The sequence below is a fragment of the Homalodisca vitripennis genome, unplaced genomic scaffold, assembly GCF_021130785.1.
Source record: "Homalodisca vitripennis isolate AUS2020 unplaced genomic scaffold, UT_GWSS_2.1 ScUCBcl_962;HRSCAF=3961, whole genome shotgun sequence".
Lineage (NCBI taxonomy): Eukaryota > Metazoa > Arthropoda > Insecta > Hemiptera > Cicadellidae > Homalodisca > Homalodisca vitripennis.
The window spans coordinates 66,634-84,393 of record NW_025777071.1 but is presented as its reverse complement, the minus strand read 5'-3'; the positions used below and the strand labels follow the sequence as shown (position 1 = coordinate 84,393).

General features: G+C 34.3%; 1 protein-coding gene across 1 annotated transcript in view; it reads left to right on the top strand.

Moving 5' to 3' along the window:
- LOC124371118 (ras-associated and pleckstrin homology domains-containing protein 1-like) overlaps positions 1-17,760 on the top strand; it is an 88,143-nt gene that overhangs the window by 8,590 nt on the left and 61,793 nt on the right. Inside the window, exon 2 of the mRNA XM_046829431.1 lies at positions 6,797-6,857. The gene's annotated coding sequence lies outside the window, so the exon portion shown is untranslated. The remainder of the gene's footprint in view (positions 1-6,796; positions 6,858-17,760) is intronic.

Sequence of the window (17,760 nt, the reverse complement as noted above, 5' to 3'; positions counted from 1 at the left end):
GGGTCTATTGCTGCTATAAAATTCAAGGTCATTAATGGATAAATCAAGATCATTATCTGAGGATAGGCTGCGATACACCGCGAGCAAACTGAGCCGGTCACCGCTAACCGACATATCCACTCTGATACTTGTGGACCCATGCATACATACCTCCTCATACTCTACTCGGAAACATTTATTGACACACACCATTACGCCATAATTCTGGTTCCTCTTTCGTTTGTTCATAATCACATCATACCCAGCCATACTACAAATTTCATCTAACCAGGTTTCTGTTAAAACAATAATATCAAACTTATTACCGAGACTGTGTAAGATAATTAAAAGTTCGTCTATGTTTCTGTTATAACTCCCTAATATTTGCATGTAAAATTGTTATACCACAGCTGTCTGAACCATCAACGTCTCTCGCCCAAAAAGTAAAATCCCCAATATCCTCATACACTACTGGACTTACTACTCTAAAATCATCAATCGCTTCATTCAAAAAGTCATTCATCCCGCACACTCCTTCCACCAAACCTGCACTACCCGCTCACTATATTTAATAATTATTTTCAACTATTTCTGACTACATTAATAGTCTTAATGATTATACATTTAAGAATTACATGCATACATCCATCCACAACACACCACACCCAGTCTTACATACAAACACGTGCACACACACACGTATTCATTATCATATAGAATCATACACGTACATAACTCCAACATCCTTACACTTCGTACACCGTATTTAATTGGAATCAATTGTGTGAAATACTTGATTTTAGAACTACTGTAACATGTTAAAAAAAGGACATATTTCTAAGAACAGTATATTTTTCTCACGTTCAATCGATTTTGAGGTACGGGTTAATGTTCTGGGGTCCATCCAGTGTAGTAAATTTTAATAGAGTATTTGTCCTCCAGAAATGGTGTTTGTGAATCATCTCAGGACGTAGGAGATTCGAAACTTGTAAACCTCTTTTCGGTGAATTAAAAATACTTACTCTGGCGGGTCTGGTGGGGTACGAGCTATGCTCTTTTGTTAAGGGCAATCCAAAGCTTTTTGTAAGCAATGGATACTACCATCAGTATCCGACCAGATCAAGAGAGCTGATGTCTGTGGCTGCACATAGTACTAGTGCATTTGAGAGGGGTCCATACCACTTGGGTGCTAAAGCTTTCAATGCATTGCCATTGAATATTAAAAATGAGCAAAATCTACGTTTATTAAAAAAAAAAAAAAACTAAAGACACACTTTCTTGATAAATGTTTTTACTGTGTAAGAGATTTGTTAAGTTAGATATAGTTTTAGTATTTTGACATGTAATGTAAAAATGTATTTTGCATTTACGAATAAAGATCTTGAATCTTTATTACCAAATTTAAATTATAGGTAAGTATTTAATTAATTATGGTTAATTGTTAATTTTAATTTGGTATTAATTTAAAGTTCAGAGGAGTCTATGATTTACAAGTACTTTTATTACACACTTGAAACCCTCCCAATTACTCACATTGACATACTGTGACTTCTTAACAATATACAGATTAATAAGTTAAGATTATTGTGGTTATAATAACTAAGTAAGACTTGTAATACAGAGATAAAGGATACAAATAATGACTTCACAACATGGAGGAAGTTATCAACAAGAAACAAACAGCCTCGAGACCATAGTGAAAATGAAATTTATACATATTAATACATTATGTATGTATACACAATCAACTTATGAACGTATTTAACCAATATTTAAGTACACACTGATTAAACCATTTATAGTATCCTGATTCGATTATTACTAACATAATTATTCCAAATGTTCCAAAAGTAAAATAAAATAAATAAAATACTTCTCCTATACTGCGATAACATTTGATACATTGATTTAAATTACATTAATCCAAATAAAGTATAGCTAAAATAAAGCTTTTAATTCAGAACTAAAACCACTTACCTACTCAAACGGGTAAAATAAAGGTGTACTTTTAATGTACTACAATGAAATAAAGTTCAACACTTCGAGAAATTATACAATACAGACTTTAATATAATGTATACAGAAACTAGTCCTGTACGTAAAAGTAAAAAGTAAAAAAAGTAAAGAATGTCTTATTTTACCAGGCGAAGTTAGGGCTAAGAAGCCCTCTCTAACACTTAACCTGGGGACCAACGGCTTAAAGGTGACTTCCGAACCACCACCAATGGCCGGGCAGGCGGGCCGCTTGCAAGGACAGGATCGCTCAGCGGTCACCTGTCCAAGCAGCAGCCACGCTCGACGTTGCTTGATCTGGTTATCTTGCGATAACCGCCGTACCCACTACACTGCGCCATTGGCTATATGTACGTCATTGTATATATGTATATATTGTATATGTACGTCATATACATAATTAAATACTTAACTTAAAACTCCCAAAGACCGATTAAAGATCATTTATAACAGAAATCTGTAAAATAGTTTAAATGATATTTGACACACTACCAGTTCTAGCAAAGCAGATAAATAAAAACACTTAAAGTTAAAATTTAGTTGGATTAAAGTTAATACAATTTGGTTTAAATACAGTTTGTGGTGATTACATGTTGTTTTAACCCTTCCATTGATTAATTACCAAAGACCATCTAATAATATACTCATCATATACAATAGAAATAGAACCAAAATAGTCAAGTTCAATTTAATTAATTCATTTACATGTAAAAAACCGTAAAAATTCAACCTAAAATGGTTATTTATATTGAAATTTAATAAATTAAAAAGTAAATAATAATAAATCAAGGGAGGTCTATCTAATGGATTATAAAGAAACTTTAACAAAAATTTTTTTATAACAATTGGTAGAACTAATGGTTTATTTAATCCCTCCATTTAACTCACACAACTCACTCCGGTGAACCACCTGGTGTAGTTTCGCACCTTATCTCTTGTGTTGACCGTGTGTTCTGTGATGGTGATGGTGTGTGTTGACCGTGTGTTCTGTGATGGTGATGGTGATGCTGCCGCTCTCTCGATGTCTTCAAACGATGAGACCCTCTGGGCTGGAGAATCAGCCGTCTTCCTCACCATGATCCTTCCCTCTCTGGACCAAGCATAAGCCAGCTTCCCAAATTTAACGAACGCCTTGGCGCGCCCCAGGATGGCCTTGTTGTGTGCGGTCAGATGCTCACTGATAAACACCAGCGCCCATGGAAGTGAAGGTGCTAAATTTGTAGTCTCAATGCGATTTTTTCTTGCGGCAATCAGCCATTCGCCATGAATAGATCAAGAGATAAACTGGACCACGATGCTGGGGTGAAATCTTCTGTCTCTGGGAGCCGGGAGCCTGTGAGCGATGGAGATTCCTCCCCTGGTGAACACAACTCCGATCGCCTTCGCAATCGACTCGACTACGACATAAATGTCCTCTCCCTTTGTTACCGGCACACCCCTAATTTCAATATTGTTCAATCTTGATCTCTGTTGCAGTTCGTCGATCTCCGTTTTTAGCTGACATTCTCAGGCAAGCGTTGGTTTTCTTTTTTCAGCAAACCACAGTCTTCTTTGAGCGTCAAATTATCTTTCTCAACTTTGGAGAGTTTAAGCTTGACTTCTTCTAACGAATCGCGAACAGACATCATAGTCTTTTCCAAAGATGCAAAACTTTCACTGTTGGACTTCCTGGCATCTGACATCTCCTGTTTAATGTTTTTTAACAAGTCCATAATTATAGGATCGTCACTGTTTGTAGAGGAAGTACCGTCAACGTCATAGCGTCACGTAGTTAGCGCCTTCGCGGACATCTTCGAAAGTTTAGCGACGGTTCGGATCCGGCAACAAGTAGCATGAAACTCCACACTGCATATCGAACACTTGGCTACCTCTTTGGCGTCTGTGGTATTTAACTGACACTTACCACACACCATGGTCACACACTTGTGATAAATTTCAATAGCGATAAAGCGTATCCTTATTGCCAGTATTCAGGAGGGTATTTATATAAATAAACAAAAATAAATAAAAAACCGAAGTTATTTTTAAATCAGCATAGATACAAATAAACTTAACAATCAAAGCAGGAACTTGCCGACAGGACTGAGCAGGCAGGCGCGGGCGGACCGGCAAACTAAGAGATATTAAAACTGTCTGTTAAAGTAGTAAGTCCAATTTTAGTCAGTATAATAAACCAATAATTTAATCACGGACACTTTCAGAGTAAACTTAAATTATCGGAAGTAATTCCTGTATTTAAAAAAGATTCACCTATTAAAATATCTAATTATAGACCCATCTCCGTATTGAGCAATATTTCAAAGATTTTCGAGAAAGCAATAAATTATTAGGATTAACAACATGTTTGCAAACAAACAAACTAATATATAATGAGCAGTATGGTTTTAGGAAATATAGAAACACTGAATTAGTTCTTACATCCTTTGTCAATAGTGCTTCGAGGGCTTTGGATGAATCATGCAAGTACAGCAGGTATTTTTTGTGACTTATCCAAAGCTTTTGACTGTGTAAATCATAAACTGCTCTTGTCTAAATTATCTCCAGTGGCGTAGCTACTTTGGTTGAATCATGCAGGTATTTTTTGAATTTTAGATGGGAATGATCCCAGACCTATATTTGTAAAATTAAAAATATTAACAGTGGTAAATCTTTACATACTTTTTGCTTTTTTGCATGTTAAGACAAATTTTAGCAGCTTCATGCTTAACAAGCATGTACATAATTATATTATTAGAAATAGAGATTTAATTAATAGACCATACACAAGATTGAGTAAGATCTTGTTTTCCTATGAGTTTGTTGGTATACCGCTTTTTAACAAATTACATTTAAGTGCTCAGAATGTCAGTGTAAACCGATTTAAGAAAGTCGTGCATGACTGGCTGATTGAAAGATCTTTTTACATACTCGATGAATTTTACAGTTCTGACACTAGCATTTTAATGTTTGAGGAGTTATAAGTTACATGTGTATTTTAACTTTTACCTAAACTGTAGCTTATTTTTGATAATTTTTTGTCTATGTTACCATTGTATGTTACGTTTGCATGTTAAGTTAAAATAATGTCTTGCTCTGGGTTGTGTGTTTTGTATTTTTAACATTGTTATGAGTCTACTTAACTTTTTATATTAATATTTATTTAAAAAAAAACACTTTTAACTTATTAACTGTTGCTTTGATTCAACGGTACTATGCCTGTGATTTAACTATGAGTTTACTGCACGATTGATTACCATTGTTTATATGTAATCTATATATATATTTAAAAAAACACTTTTAACTTATTAACTATTGCTTTGATTCAACGGTACTATGCCTGTGATTTAACTATGAGTTTACTGCACGATTGATTACCATTGTTTATATGTAATCTATATATATTTAAAAAAACACTTTTAACTTATTAACTATTGCTTTGATTCAACGGTACTATGCCTGTGATTCAACTATGAGTTTACTGCACAATTGATTACCATTGTTTATATGTAATCTATATATATTTTAATGCAATTCTTGATATGTTCTAACTTACAAATTGTAATTGCATCATATTGTGACGAGATCCATTGCATGTAAATGTTTAAAGATCAATAAAGATATCTATCTAATAAACTACCCACCTTAAAGGTATGAAACTTCTACTAGTACAACCGTGTGTTAGATTAACAGTTTATCTTCTCCATATTCTGGGTATATAGGGTCAATAGTCTGTTTTCCCATTTTTTTGCTCAATTTATCTCTTATTAATTTGATTATATAATTTGTAATCCAAGGCTTAAGCCTCTTGAATCTAGATGATTTTTTTAATTGTTTTCCTAGAATTATTAATCGCTTTATCTACTGTTTTACAAAAGTGGTGTATAACCATATTTTCGTTCTGAAAATCACATTCCAGTGGACAAGAGTGCAGAGTCTATAATCATCTGTGAAGCTGTAATGCTAAGACTAGTGCTATAGTGATCAGCTATCTCATTCTGTACATACGTGATCCAGGCATGACTTTCTAGTTTTTGTTACCCTTGTTGGTTTATCTATACAAATAATTGAGACCAGCACCTACTATACAGTTCAAGTATCTGTCAGTATAAGGGGAGTTTTCTAGCAAGTCAAAGTTGAAATCCTCAGCCAAGATAATCATTTCGTCCTTATTTAAACTGTTAAGATAATGAATTTAATCTAAAGAATTTTAAAAGGTTGAACATCGCAGTCAAACGTACGGTAGAGAGCCATGAGAGAAAAGGTTTAAAGTGTCAATCATAGAAATATGTGATGCAGTAATTGAAAATGAAGGCATTTATATAAATGAAAGAAATTTTTGTATAGCTGTGTGTAATCGTTTATATGTAGGCTACACTACGTTTTAGTATGGTTAGGCCATAACATAAGTTACCTGGACCTAGTCATGCAGTGTAAAAATTGTATTCTTACAATAAAATTATTGATTGATACATGTTTATTATGTTCATGACAATGTCTATTGTACACTTGTGTATTTCATGAGAACAAAGCTTCTTGATTGATTATATTTTCTGTTATCTATCTTTATGTATCAAAGATTGGAATTCAGAGAAACTATTTTCAGATTTTGGGGTCACTTAAATCCAAAAAATTGATAAATTAACTCAGTTTCAAGCAAGAAGTCCACTATTGGATAAATAAATGCTTTCATGTATTTGTAAAAAGAAAACGTGTCTCTCATGCATAGTATACCTTCAAAACTTAATGTTGTATATATTTTAAAACGTATCTATAATTATTTTTTGTATTGTACTATTTGACATGATATTTGTACCGATTGTTTTAGCTGCTGACTTCCCAAGCCTTGAACTTGTGCTGCAGCGTACCAGAATTAACACAGCAGATTGGTAAGAAGTTAATATTGCATTCTTGTTCATGTTTAGTTACTATGAATTGATTTATAATAACAATTTGTAATTTCCTCTACTTATTAAGCCAAAGTTAAAAAGATTAAAATGTCTCAATTAAATGAGGAGCCCCATACGTCATACGTTAAATTTAAAAATGCAAGGCACATAACACATTTACGCCTTGGCTTGTCCTAATGTTAATACGACTCTGAATTTTGACTATAGTAGTTTCTAACTGTTGTGCAAAATAAAGTATTTCACTACACTGTTACAACAAACATCAGGCTGCTTATCATAATCCATCTATAAATACTGACTGTAGTAGTTTCTAACTGTTGTGCAAAATAAAGTATTTCACTACACTGTTACAACAAACATCAGGCTGCTTATCATAATCCATCTATAAATACTGACTGTAGTAGTTTCTAACTGTTGTGCAAAATAAAGTATTTCACTACACTGTTACAACAAACATCAGGCTGCTTATCATAATCCATCTATAAATACTGACTGTAGTAGTTTCTAACTGTTGTGCAAAATAAAGTATTTCACTACACTGTTACAACAAACATCAGGCTGCTTATCATAATCCATCTATAAATACTGACTGTAGTAGTTTCTAACTGTTGTGCAAAATAAAGTATTTCACTACACTGTTACAACAAACATCAGGCTGCTTATCATAATCCATCTATAAATACTGACTGTAGTAGTTTCTAACTGTTGTGCAAAATAAAGTATTTCACTACACTGTTACAACAAACATCAGGCTGCTTATCATAATCCATCTATAAATACTGACTGTAGTAGTTTCTAACTGTTGTGCAAAATAAAGTATTTCACTACACTGTTACAACAAACATCAGGCTGCTTATCATAATCCATCTATAAATACTGACTGTAGTAGTTTCTAACTGTTGTGCAAAATAAAGTATTTCACTACACTGTTACAACAAACATCAGGCTGCTTATCATAATCCATCTATAAATACTGACTGTAGTAGTTTCTAACTGTTGTGCAAAATAAAGTATTTCACTACACTGTTACAACAAACATCAGGCTGCTTATCATAATCCATCTATAAATACTGACTGTAGTAGTTTCTAACTGTTGTGCAAAATAAAGTATTTCACTACACTGTTACAACAAACATCAGGCTGCTTATCATAATCCATCTATAAATACTGACTGTAGTAGTTTCTAACTGTTGTGCAAAATAAAGTATTTCACTACACTGTTACAACAAACATCAGGCTGCTTATCATAATCCATCTATAAATACTGACCGTAGTAGTTTCTAACTTTTGTGCTAGAGTAAAATATTTCACTCACAATGTTAGAGCTATCATTAGGATGTTCATGTTAATCCCACCTCTAAATACTGACTGTAGTAGTTTCTAACTTTTGTGCTAGAGTAAAATATTTCACTCACAACGTTAGAGCTATCATTAGGCTGTTCATGTTAATCCCACCTCTAAATACTGACTGTAGTAGTTTCTAACTTTTGTGCTAGAGTAAAATATTTCACTCACAGCGTTAGAGCTATCATTAGGCTGTTCATGTTAATCCCACCTCTAAATACTGTCTGTAGTAGTTTCTAACTTTTGTGCTAGAGTAAAATATTTCACTCACAACGTTAGAGCTATCATTAGGCTGTTCATGTTAATCCCACCTCTAAATACTGACTGTAGTAGTTTCTAACTTTTGTGCTAGAGTAAAATATTTCACTCACAGCGTTAGAGCTATCATTAGGCTGTTCATGTTAATCCCACCTCTAAATACTGTCTGTAGTAGTTTCTAACTTTTGTGCTAGAGTAAAATATTTCACTCACAACGTTAGAGCTATCATTAGGATGTTCATGTTAATCCCACCTCTAAATACTGTCTGTAGTAGTTTTTTAACTTTTGTGCTAGAGTGAAATATTTCACTCACAACGTTAGAGCTATCATTAGGCTGTTCATGTTAATCCCACCTCTAAATACTGACTGTAGTAGTTTCTAACTTTTGTGCTAGAGTAAAATATTTCACTCACAACGTTAGAGCTATCATTAGGCTGTTCATGTTAATCCCACCTCTAAATACTGTCTGTAGTAGTTTTCTAACTTTTGTGCTATAGTAAAATATATTTCACTCACAACGTTAGAGCTATCATTAGGCTGTTCATGTTAATCCCACCTCTAAATACTGTCTGTAGTAGTTTCTAACTTTTGTGCTAGAGTAAAATATTTCACTCACAACGTTAGAGCTATCATTAGGCTGTTCATGTTAATCCCACCTCTAAATACTGTCTGTAGTAGTTTCTAACTTTTGTGCTATAGTAAAATATTTCACTCACAACGTTAGAGCTATCATTAGGCTGTTCATGTTAATCCCACCTCTAAATACTGACTGTAGTAGTTTCTAACTTTTGTGCTAGAGTAAAATATTTCACTCACAACGTTAGAGCTATCATTAGGCTGTTCATGTTAATCCCACCTCTAAATACTGTCTGTAGTAGTTTCTAACTTTTGTGCTAGAGTAAAATATTTCACTCACAACGTTAGAGCTATCATTAGGCTGTTCATGTTAATCCCACCTCTAAATACTTGACTTTGTATTTACACTAATGATGTTATAACGGGTGTCCCAAGAAGAGGTTTATTTTTATATTACTTGCTCATTTATTTACCAAACATTTTCAAACTTCACTCACTACATTACATATGTTTTTAAAATATTCTATGAAAATTGGAGCTCTATAGCATTTCTTGAAATAAATGGAGGCATTTTGAAAAACTATACTTTAATAACAGTAAAAAACTATTTTTTTTTGGTTTTGTAAAATTATTTATAGTCATATTTTTGAGAAATAAAGCATTTCATCCAGAAAATTGTATTAAAATACCTATAATTACAGTCTACAATTATTTGTAGACTGTAATCCCTCCACAGCGACACACTGATAACAGCGCTAACAAATGAATTGTGATCTTTTACAAAGAAATTCTGCGGTTATCTTCAATTTATTGTTTTAATTCCTCATCATTATTGAAGCCAAGAGTATAAACTTGTTCCTTTAAGTAAACCCATAGAATGAAATTACACACAGTTAAATCTGGGGATCAGGGTGACCAATCTAAAAAATCACTTCCATGACCAATCCAACGGCCATGAAAGTTGTCATTTAGTAATTGCTTGAAAGGGTTTACAAAATGCACCATCTTGTTGGAAGATTCCTTGATACTGGAACCGCAAAATGAGGCAAGACTTGTTCATTTAAAACAGCTGTTCTCTAAAACAGCAACGCAGTAATCAAACCAGGTGATTCAAGAAATCGATTTTTATAGGAAGCAAAATTGTAAAATTTTTAATATGTCACCATTTTGTTTCTATAATTATTAGGGAGCTTTAATTTTCACAGAATATTTTTAAACCCTACTTTATTAATTGTGTAGAGTTAAAAAATGTTCTGTGAAAAAATAGGCAAGTAATATAAAATGAAACGTTTAAACCTCTTCGTGGTATTTTACCTGTTATTTTACACTACACTACACAAATAATATTTAATACAATTTAAATGTCAACAAATGTTTCAGCCTATTTGTTGAACTTCATCCGAAAGTGTCAGCAGCTGTTTAGTTAAATTTTGATTATGAAACATAAATACTACAATTTTTCCATAATTCAAAAATATTTCAGGTAATTTTTTATTTATAAGATCTGAAACATTAAACTTATGCAGCAACAGGCAACATCTCTACAAACAAACTGAAACACTGCAATGGAGTATTATCCCTCAGCCTTATAACTTAACCCATAACAAAAAAGACAGTAAGACAGTAGTTGGTTATTATAGACCAATATCAATAATGGGTTTCTCTAAAATCCTGGATATGTATTTCCAATAAAACAGCTTATCTATGATGTTGTCTTCTATAAAAGAATTATTGTCTGAAAATTACTGTACGATTGTGTTTGTTGTTTATTATTCTTAATATACAACAGTTAATCTAAAGTCTCTTTTATTTAGTTTTTTAACATATATTGTGAATATTTTTAAGCCTTAAATGGTAAATAAAGCAGTTTATTATTGTTAACTAAGAATTTCGTTTTTGTCTGTCATTGTTTATAAAGGCATTCATTGTTGATACATTTACTATATCTCTATTAGTTTTTAATGTATTAGAGAACAGAGTGACTTAACAGCATATATTAATGTATTTCTTGTACTTTAAATGAAGGAGCTGGGATCTGAGCGCAGTTGGCATAAGATACTCTGGAGCTACCGTTTATTCGATTTTTTTATTGTGAGCTACTCGCTGAGAGCCTCAATGTTGACAGTGTTTTGTCACAGTAAATCTGTGTGTATGTTATTTTGCATACATTTGATCATGAGATTTGTGATAGAATCCATTTAAAATGTAATTCTTGCAATACCTTAGTAAAATTTCAGATTTTTAAGAAGTTACAAATTAAAATAAATTAATAGCTACAATTTTAAAAGTATTAAATATATTATCATAATATATTTTGCAGCTAGCCCTCCCACTATAAACATTTGACTAAGACTTAAATTTATTAGGTTTTAAGATATTAACTTTATAATAAAAAAAAAACATATGCACACACCGACAGAAGAAACTAAACAATGGAGATCCATATATTAATCTGTATATCAATGTGTCTGTCTTCACTTAAGCAATAATGCTTTTGAAAATATGGTAATATATTTATAGATACGTGTTTTAACGTGGTTTTTTACATTTTTGTGTTGATTATAGTTTTAAATAAATAAATAAAAATGCCTTTATTACAAGCGATACTCAGTTTACACTGTTTTTTCAGTACAACTCAAGTCAAGTACAATAAATATGTCCTAAGCTAATTAAATAGATAACTTATACTGACAATAACTTACATGTACATAGAACATAATAAAAAAAAAAAAACATGAATTTACAAATCACAGAAAGAGCTCTTTAGTCGTTTTTTAAAACTGGTAACTGAGTTTAAAGCTTTGACGTTACCGGGGAGACCATTGTACAACTTCGGACCGAAGTACGAAAATCCTTTCCTCCCTACTTCAAGCCTCACCCTAGGCAGGTGGAGGGTCCTGTTTTGTCGAGTTGCACGCTGAGAGACCTCATCCCGGTAAACAAGCTTTTCGCAGAGGTACTCCGGTTCTTTGAGCTTCAGAGTTTTGTGTATCATGCAGCCGGTGAGTATCCCGCACACGTCCTCCATGGGGAGCATGTTAACAGCAGTTCTGAAAGGGGTCACGTGATCACGACACTTCAGTTGGAAAATGAAGCGGATTGCAGTGTTTTGCATCTTTTGTATTCTAGTGACATTTTCCCTTGAAATACTATTACCGTATGCAGGATAGCAGTACTGAAATACTGACAAAACCAACGACTGCATGAGACGAAGTTTTGTAGGCTCAGGTAAAAGATCTCTGAACCTATATAAACCTCTTAAACGACCAAGCGCTCGTTGAATGGCGTAAGTGACATGATGGGTAAAGGTGAGCTCACTGTCTAGCACAACACCCAGGGTCTTTACAGTGTTACATACAGCCAGCCTTTCTCCGTTAAGCCTGACAACTAAACCTTGGTCATCCATCATGTCAGTAACAGTTTGTGGTGCCACATGCAGGACATTACACTTGCCTACGTTCAGCTTCAACCCATTTTTCGCTGACCATACGGAGATTTGCTGAAGGTCAGTGTTTATGTTGTTGATAGCTAAATTTATCTTGCTGGGTTCGTAAGCCAAGTGCAGTTGACAGTCATCTGCATATAAATGAGCCGTGCAGCTTTGTATATTGTCTGTCATATCAGAAGTGTACAGATTGAAGAGAAGTGGTCCCAGACAGGATCCTTGAGGACACCTCGCTGCTTGAAGAGTGGCGAAGAAGTGTCACTTCCCAGCTTAGTGACTTGTTGCCTACTACCCAAGTATGATTTGACCCATCTCACAGTATTATCGTCGAAGCCCATATAGCACATTTTGGCCAGCATCATCTCATGGTTGATCGAGTCAAAGGCCTGGGAGTAGTCTAGAAGTACAAGTGAGTTTTGCAGTCCACGATCTTTGGCTTGAAACATGTCACTGAACAAATTTGTCAGCGCTGAACAGGTATTTTAGTTTTTGCGAAACCCTGACTGCAATTTAGGAAAGCAAACTTATTATCTGCAATGTATTCATTCATTTGAGCGATAACTATTTTTTCTAACACCTTTGACATTGCTGGCAAGATAGAAATTGGCCTCAAGTGTTGTACAGATGTAGGGTTGGTATTTTTGGGCAATGGTTGAATAACACTAAATTTCCAAGCATTGGGAAAAGTACCTGATCTAAAGCTTTCATTCAAAAGATGGGTGATTGCTTTAATTGCATATGGGCTAACAGCTTTTATCATTTGGATGGAGATCTCGTCCGTTCCAGTAGCGTGAGATTTTATTGCGTCAATAGCCCATCTGACGTTATCATCGGTAATAGTCTTGAATTTAGATGTTTCTCCATTACCCCTTCTATTAGCTTCCAAGAATCTAACTAAATCCTTATCTACCTCCAACCCTGAGCCCATCTCAACAAAATATTTATTCATTTCATTAACCTCTAAGCTGTTTTGAAGAGTTTTATTCGCCTTATCAGCAACAATATCACACTTTCGAAGGCATCTCCAGAATTCCTTAGAAGACTTAGTACAAGTAAGGTTATCAGAGAAATAGTCTTTTTTAGCTTTCCAAATTAACTGGTTTAACCGGTTTCTAACAATTCTGTATTGATTCCAGTCACTTCTCTGTCTGGTTCTCCAATATTGATTTCTAAGTGTATTCTTAGTCTTAGTGAGTTCTTTGAGTTGATCAATTCTCCAAGGGGCTTTCTTCTTTGTTACCCGTTTGCAGACAACTGGTGCATGTTCATCAAATATTTTCTTAATATTACTAGTAATAAACTGCTCAATTTCATTCACTCCTTCCATGCCTATAGCAATATTCTAATTAACATTTGAAGTAGTTTCTACTGCCTTTTCGGGGTCAAATTTGGAGTAATCTCGGTATGTGATCAGTTTTGAGCTTGGCCTTACTTTAGGCACAAAAATCTCACAAAAAACAAGTTTGTGATCTGTCATAACCTGCCCACGATGATCTCTAATGCTTGCAGTGTCTACTACACCGGTTCTCTTGACTTCAGTCGACTTGTCCACGATAATATGGTCGATTAATGTGGTTGAAGTCCATGTAACTCTTGTAGGCTCGTTAACCATCTGAACTGCATTTGAGTCCTTCAGGAGACGGCGGAGATACTTTGCATCGTTGCTTGTGGCAGAGAGAAGATCAATGTTTGTGTCTCCTAAATAAATAACAGTGTTGACTTGTACTGCCAGTTCCACAAACAGCGAGTGAAATAGTTCCTCAAGGCTGGAGGATCTCACATAAGAAGGTCTGTACACTTCACAAAGCCCAACCCGCACTCCTTTCCACTTAAGAATTACACAGATGTGTTCTACTCCAGGATTTATGTCTTCAGACAAGAAATGTTGCTCAAATGAAATGCCTTCCTTGATGTAAAGAGCCACTCCTCCACCCATCTGGTGCCTGTCAAGAACTTGGTTGAAGTGACGATCGCTTTGCAACAAGACATATCCTGGTATACCATAACTTTCTGATGGGGTGCTAGGTTGTAGCCAAGTTTCTGACACACAAAAAACGTCAAAGTCAAAATCGCTCAATAAAGAACACATTTCATGAATACAAAGCTGCAGCCATGACATCAACAAACAGAGAGCCCAAACGTGCTACGGCTCTCCTGTTAAAATGTACGCCATCTCGAAAGAGGTCTCATTTACTGACGTGACAGTTGGCCTCCACAAAGGTGACATCAAAGTTGTTGCACATCAACTCGGCTTGCGAGTTGAAAATCGAACAAACGCTTTGTATGTGATATCACGCCTAGTCAAAACACTGTTAAAAAATATTTTTGTGTTTTGAAATCGGGTTTTAGCAGTGAAGAGGAGGTCAGCAATACTCTGAAGGGCCTCGCGTTTACCGTGTCCTCCATTGTAGCCCGGCCTGCCCCGGTAACCTCGTCTCAAATTATTAGCTCCTACATGAAAATATATTACATCTAAATCTAAGTCTATATAATCTAACAGTTTGTTCTTAATATCTAAGGCTTTTCCACCTGGACAACATTCTAGGTGTGCACCTCTTACAACAGCTTTAAAAGAAGAATGTCTTCAAGAATCAAGAAATCAAGAAATCAAGAATCTTTATTGTTGTCCCACTTAAAAGTATTAACAATGTCAGAGCTGGTATGAGTTAGGCCACATCAATTGTCACATTTCTTATAACTAATTAAAATTCCTTAAAACCAGTTTAAAATTCAACATTTACAACTAATTAAAATTCCTTAAAACTAGTTTAAAATTCAACATTCAATGTTATTAAAATCACTTAAATAAACTTCCTCAACTGAATAAAAGGCTTTCACTTTTAGCCACTTAATTAACATATTCTTAAAGTTCTTAGTGCTCATTGTTTTGGCGTTGAGAGGTAACTTATTAAATAGTTTTGTACCAATGTAGATATAGCTATGTTGGGATTTGCTCAGCCTAGTATATTTCACATCAATTAAGTTTACAGATCTGGTATTATAAGAATGTACAGAGTTTCTTAGGCTAAACGAAGTCAGATTTTCTTTGATAAAAAACCAGGCTTTGCAAAATGTAAATACTTGGCAGCGTTAGTATGCCTAGCTCTATAAAAAAAGGTTTACAAGAATCTGTTTCACTTATGTTCACAAGGCATCGAATAGCTTTTTTTTGACATTTAAATACTTCCTTTGCACCAGCAGAGTTGCCCCAAAGAATAGTGCCATACAAAAGGTGAGAGTGAAAAAGTGAAAAGTAGGCATTGATAAGTATACCAGGACTTGTACATAACTTGAGTTTCTTTAAAACAAAAGATAACTCTAGAAAGGCGAGAGCAGAGTGAGTTGGTATGAACACCCCAAGTAAGGCTAGAATCTAGATTAATTCCTAGAAGTTTCACAGATTTATTTTCAGAGCCTTTAGGTCTACTACTTAAACTAAATACAATGTTTTCTGTTTTTTCTTGGTTAACCTTTAATTTGTTTGCATGAAACCATATGTGGGATCTTTCTTTCATGTAATTCAAAATTACATTATTCAGGTTACGATCTTTACCTGATGTTAACAGAGTTGTGTCGTCTGCATAGAGTATGGTTTTGTTAGGCACAAAGGCAGGCAAGTCATTTACAAAAAACAGTAAACAAGAAGGGGCCCAGGACGGAGCCCTGAGGCACTCCACAAGTAACATGCTTAAGACTAGACAGGTCTGCGCCCACCCTCACATACTGCAAACGATCAGTCAGGTAAGAAATGAACAGAGACAGTTCCTTGTGCTCAACACCATAGTAACTTAAGCTTTTCTATGAGTTCATTATGAGGTACCATATCGAATGCTTTACTTAAGTCTAAAAGTAGTGCACAGGCTTCTTCCTTGTTTTCAAAACTTTCTAATACATGAGATACAACATTTTCCACTGCCTTAACAGTTGTCAAGTTATTCCTGAATCCGTACTGAGCAGGTGTAAACAAGTGGTTATGCTCAAAAAAATTCACAATTTGCTTTTTCATAATACTTTCAATTATTTTAGATATAACAGCCACAAGGGCGATTGGACGATAATTGCTTATATTTGACCTATCTCCTTTCTTGTGGATAGGAACAGTGACAGTAACTTTTTAGACATTGAGGGTAAATGCCTATGCTAAGAATAAAATTAATTAAATACGTTAATGGACAGGATATGTTTTCAATAATTTTTTTTAGCACAAAATTCGAGAGGCCAAAGACGTCCTCAGATTTAGAATTGCTTAGCTTATTTACAGTATTACACACGTCAGCAATGCTCACTTCAGACCAAGTGAAAGAGGGTGAATTGGGTGATTTAATACCCGATGATTTCAATACATCTATAGGACAAGCAGTGCTTACACTATCACTATTTCTATTTACAATATCATTAATATTTACAAAGAAGTCATTAAAACTCACCAGCTGTAATAGGTATATCATGGTTTAGACCTTTTTTGTTTAAGCGGCCAGTAACAGAGTTAATAACCGCCCATGCAGCTTTACAGTGATTATTGGATTCCATTATATACTTATCATTTTGCCATTCTTTTTGCATTGTCTATTTGCTCTCTGTAATATTTCTTCAAATTTCTGTGGATACACACTAGGCTAGGATTAGACTTACTTCTTTCGTAGCATATATCTAGGAGTAGCCTAACTTTAGCAAGGTAAGGAGTATACCAATTTTTGTTTACCGTGTTACGGCTTTCATTGCTATTCTGTTTGATAGTTTTTGTTTTTAAAGGACAAAATTCATTGAAATTGTCAGTTAAAAATTTGCATAAAAGACTGGAAAGCTTCGTCAACTTTACTTGCCAGTAAAAATACATTTAACCAGTTAATCTGACTTAACCTACATTTAAGCCTATTAATACAATTTTCATTCAATAGTCTGTAAGTTATAGTTCTCGGTGTGCAGTCTGCAACTGATGGGAACACTTTACTTTTCTTAGTTAGGCCAAGGAAGCTCATTTTCAGAAGAAGTCCACTGTGGTCGGAGAGATGAGGGGGGTGTTGTTTCACAGATAAAAGTTGTAGGGTGCAGGTTGGAAATAAAGTTATCCAAACAGGAAGAGTTACGGGTTGGTTGAGAGTTCAGACAAAAACAGTCATAAGACTTTAGCATGTTTAAAAAATTTTTAACTTGACTGTCATTGTTTCTTGGATCTAGGTTCATGTCAGTAGCGATTAAAATTTTAAAGTTTCTATATTTTACCATGTTGTCAAGAGTGTCAAAGAGTTTGGACATCT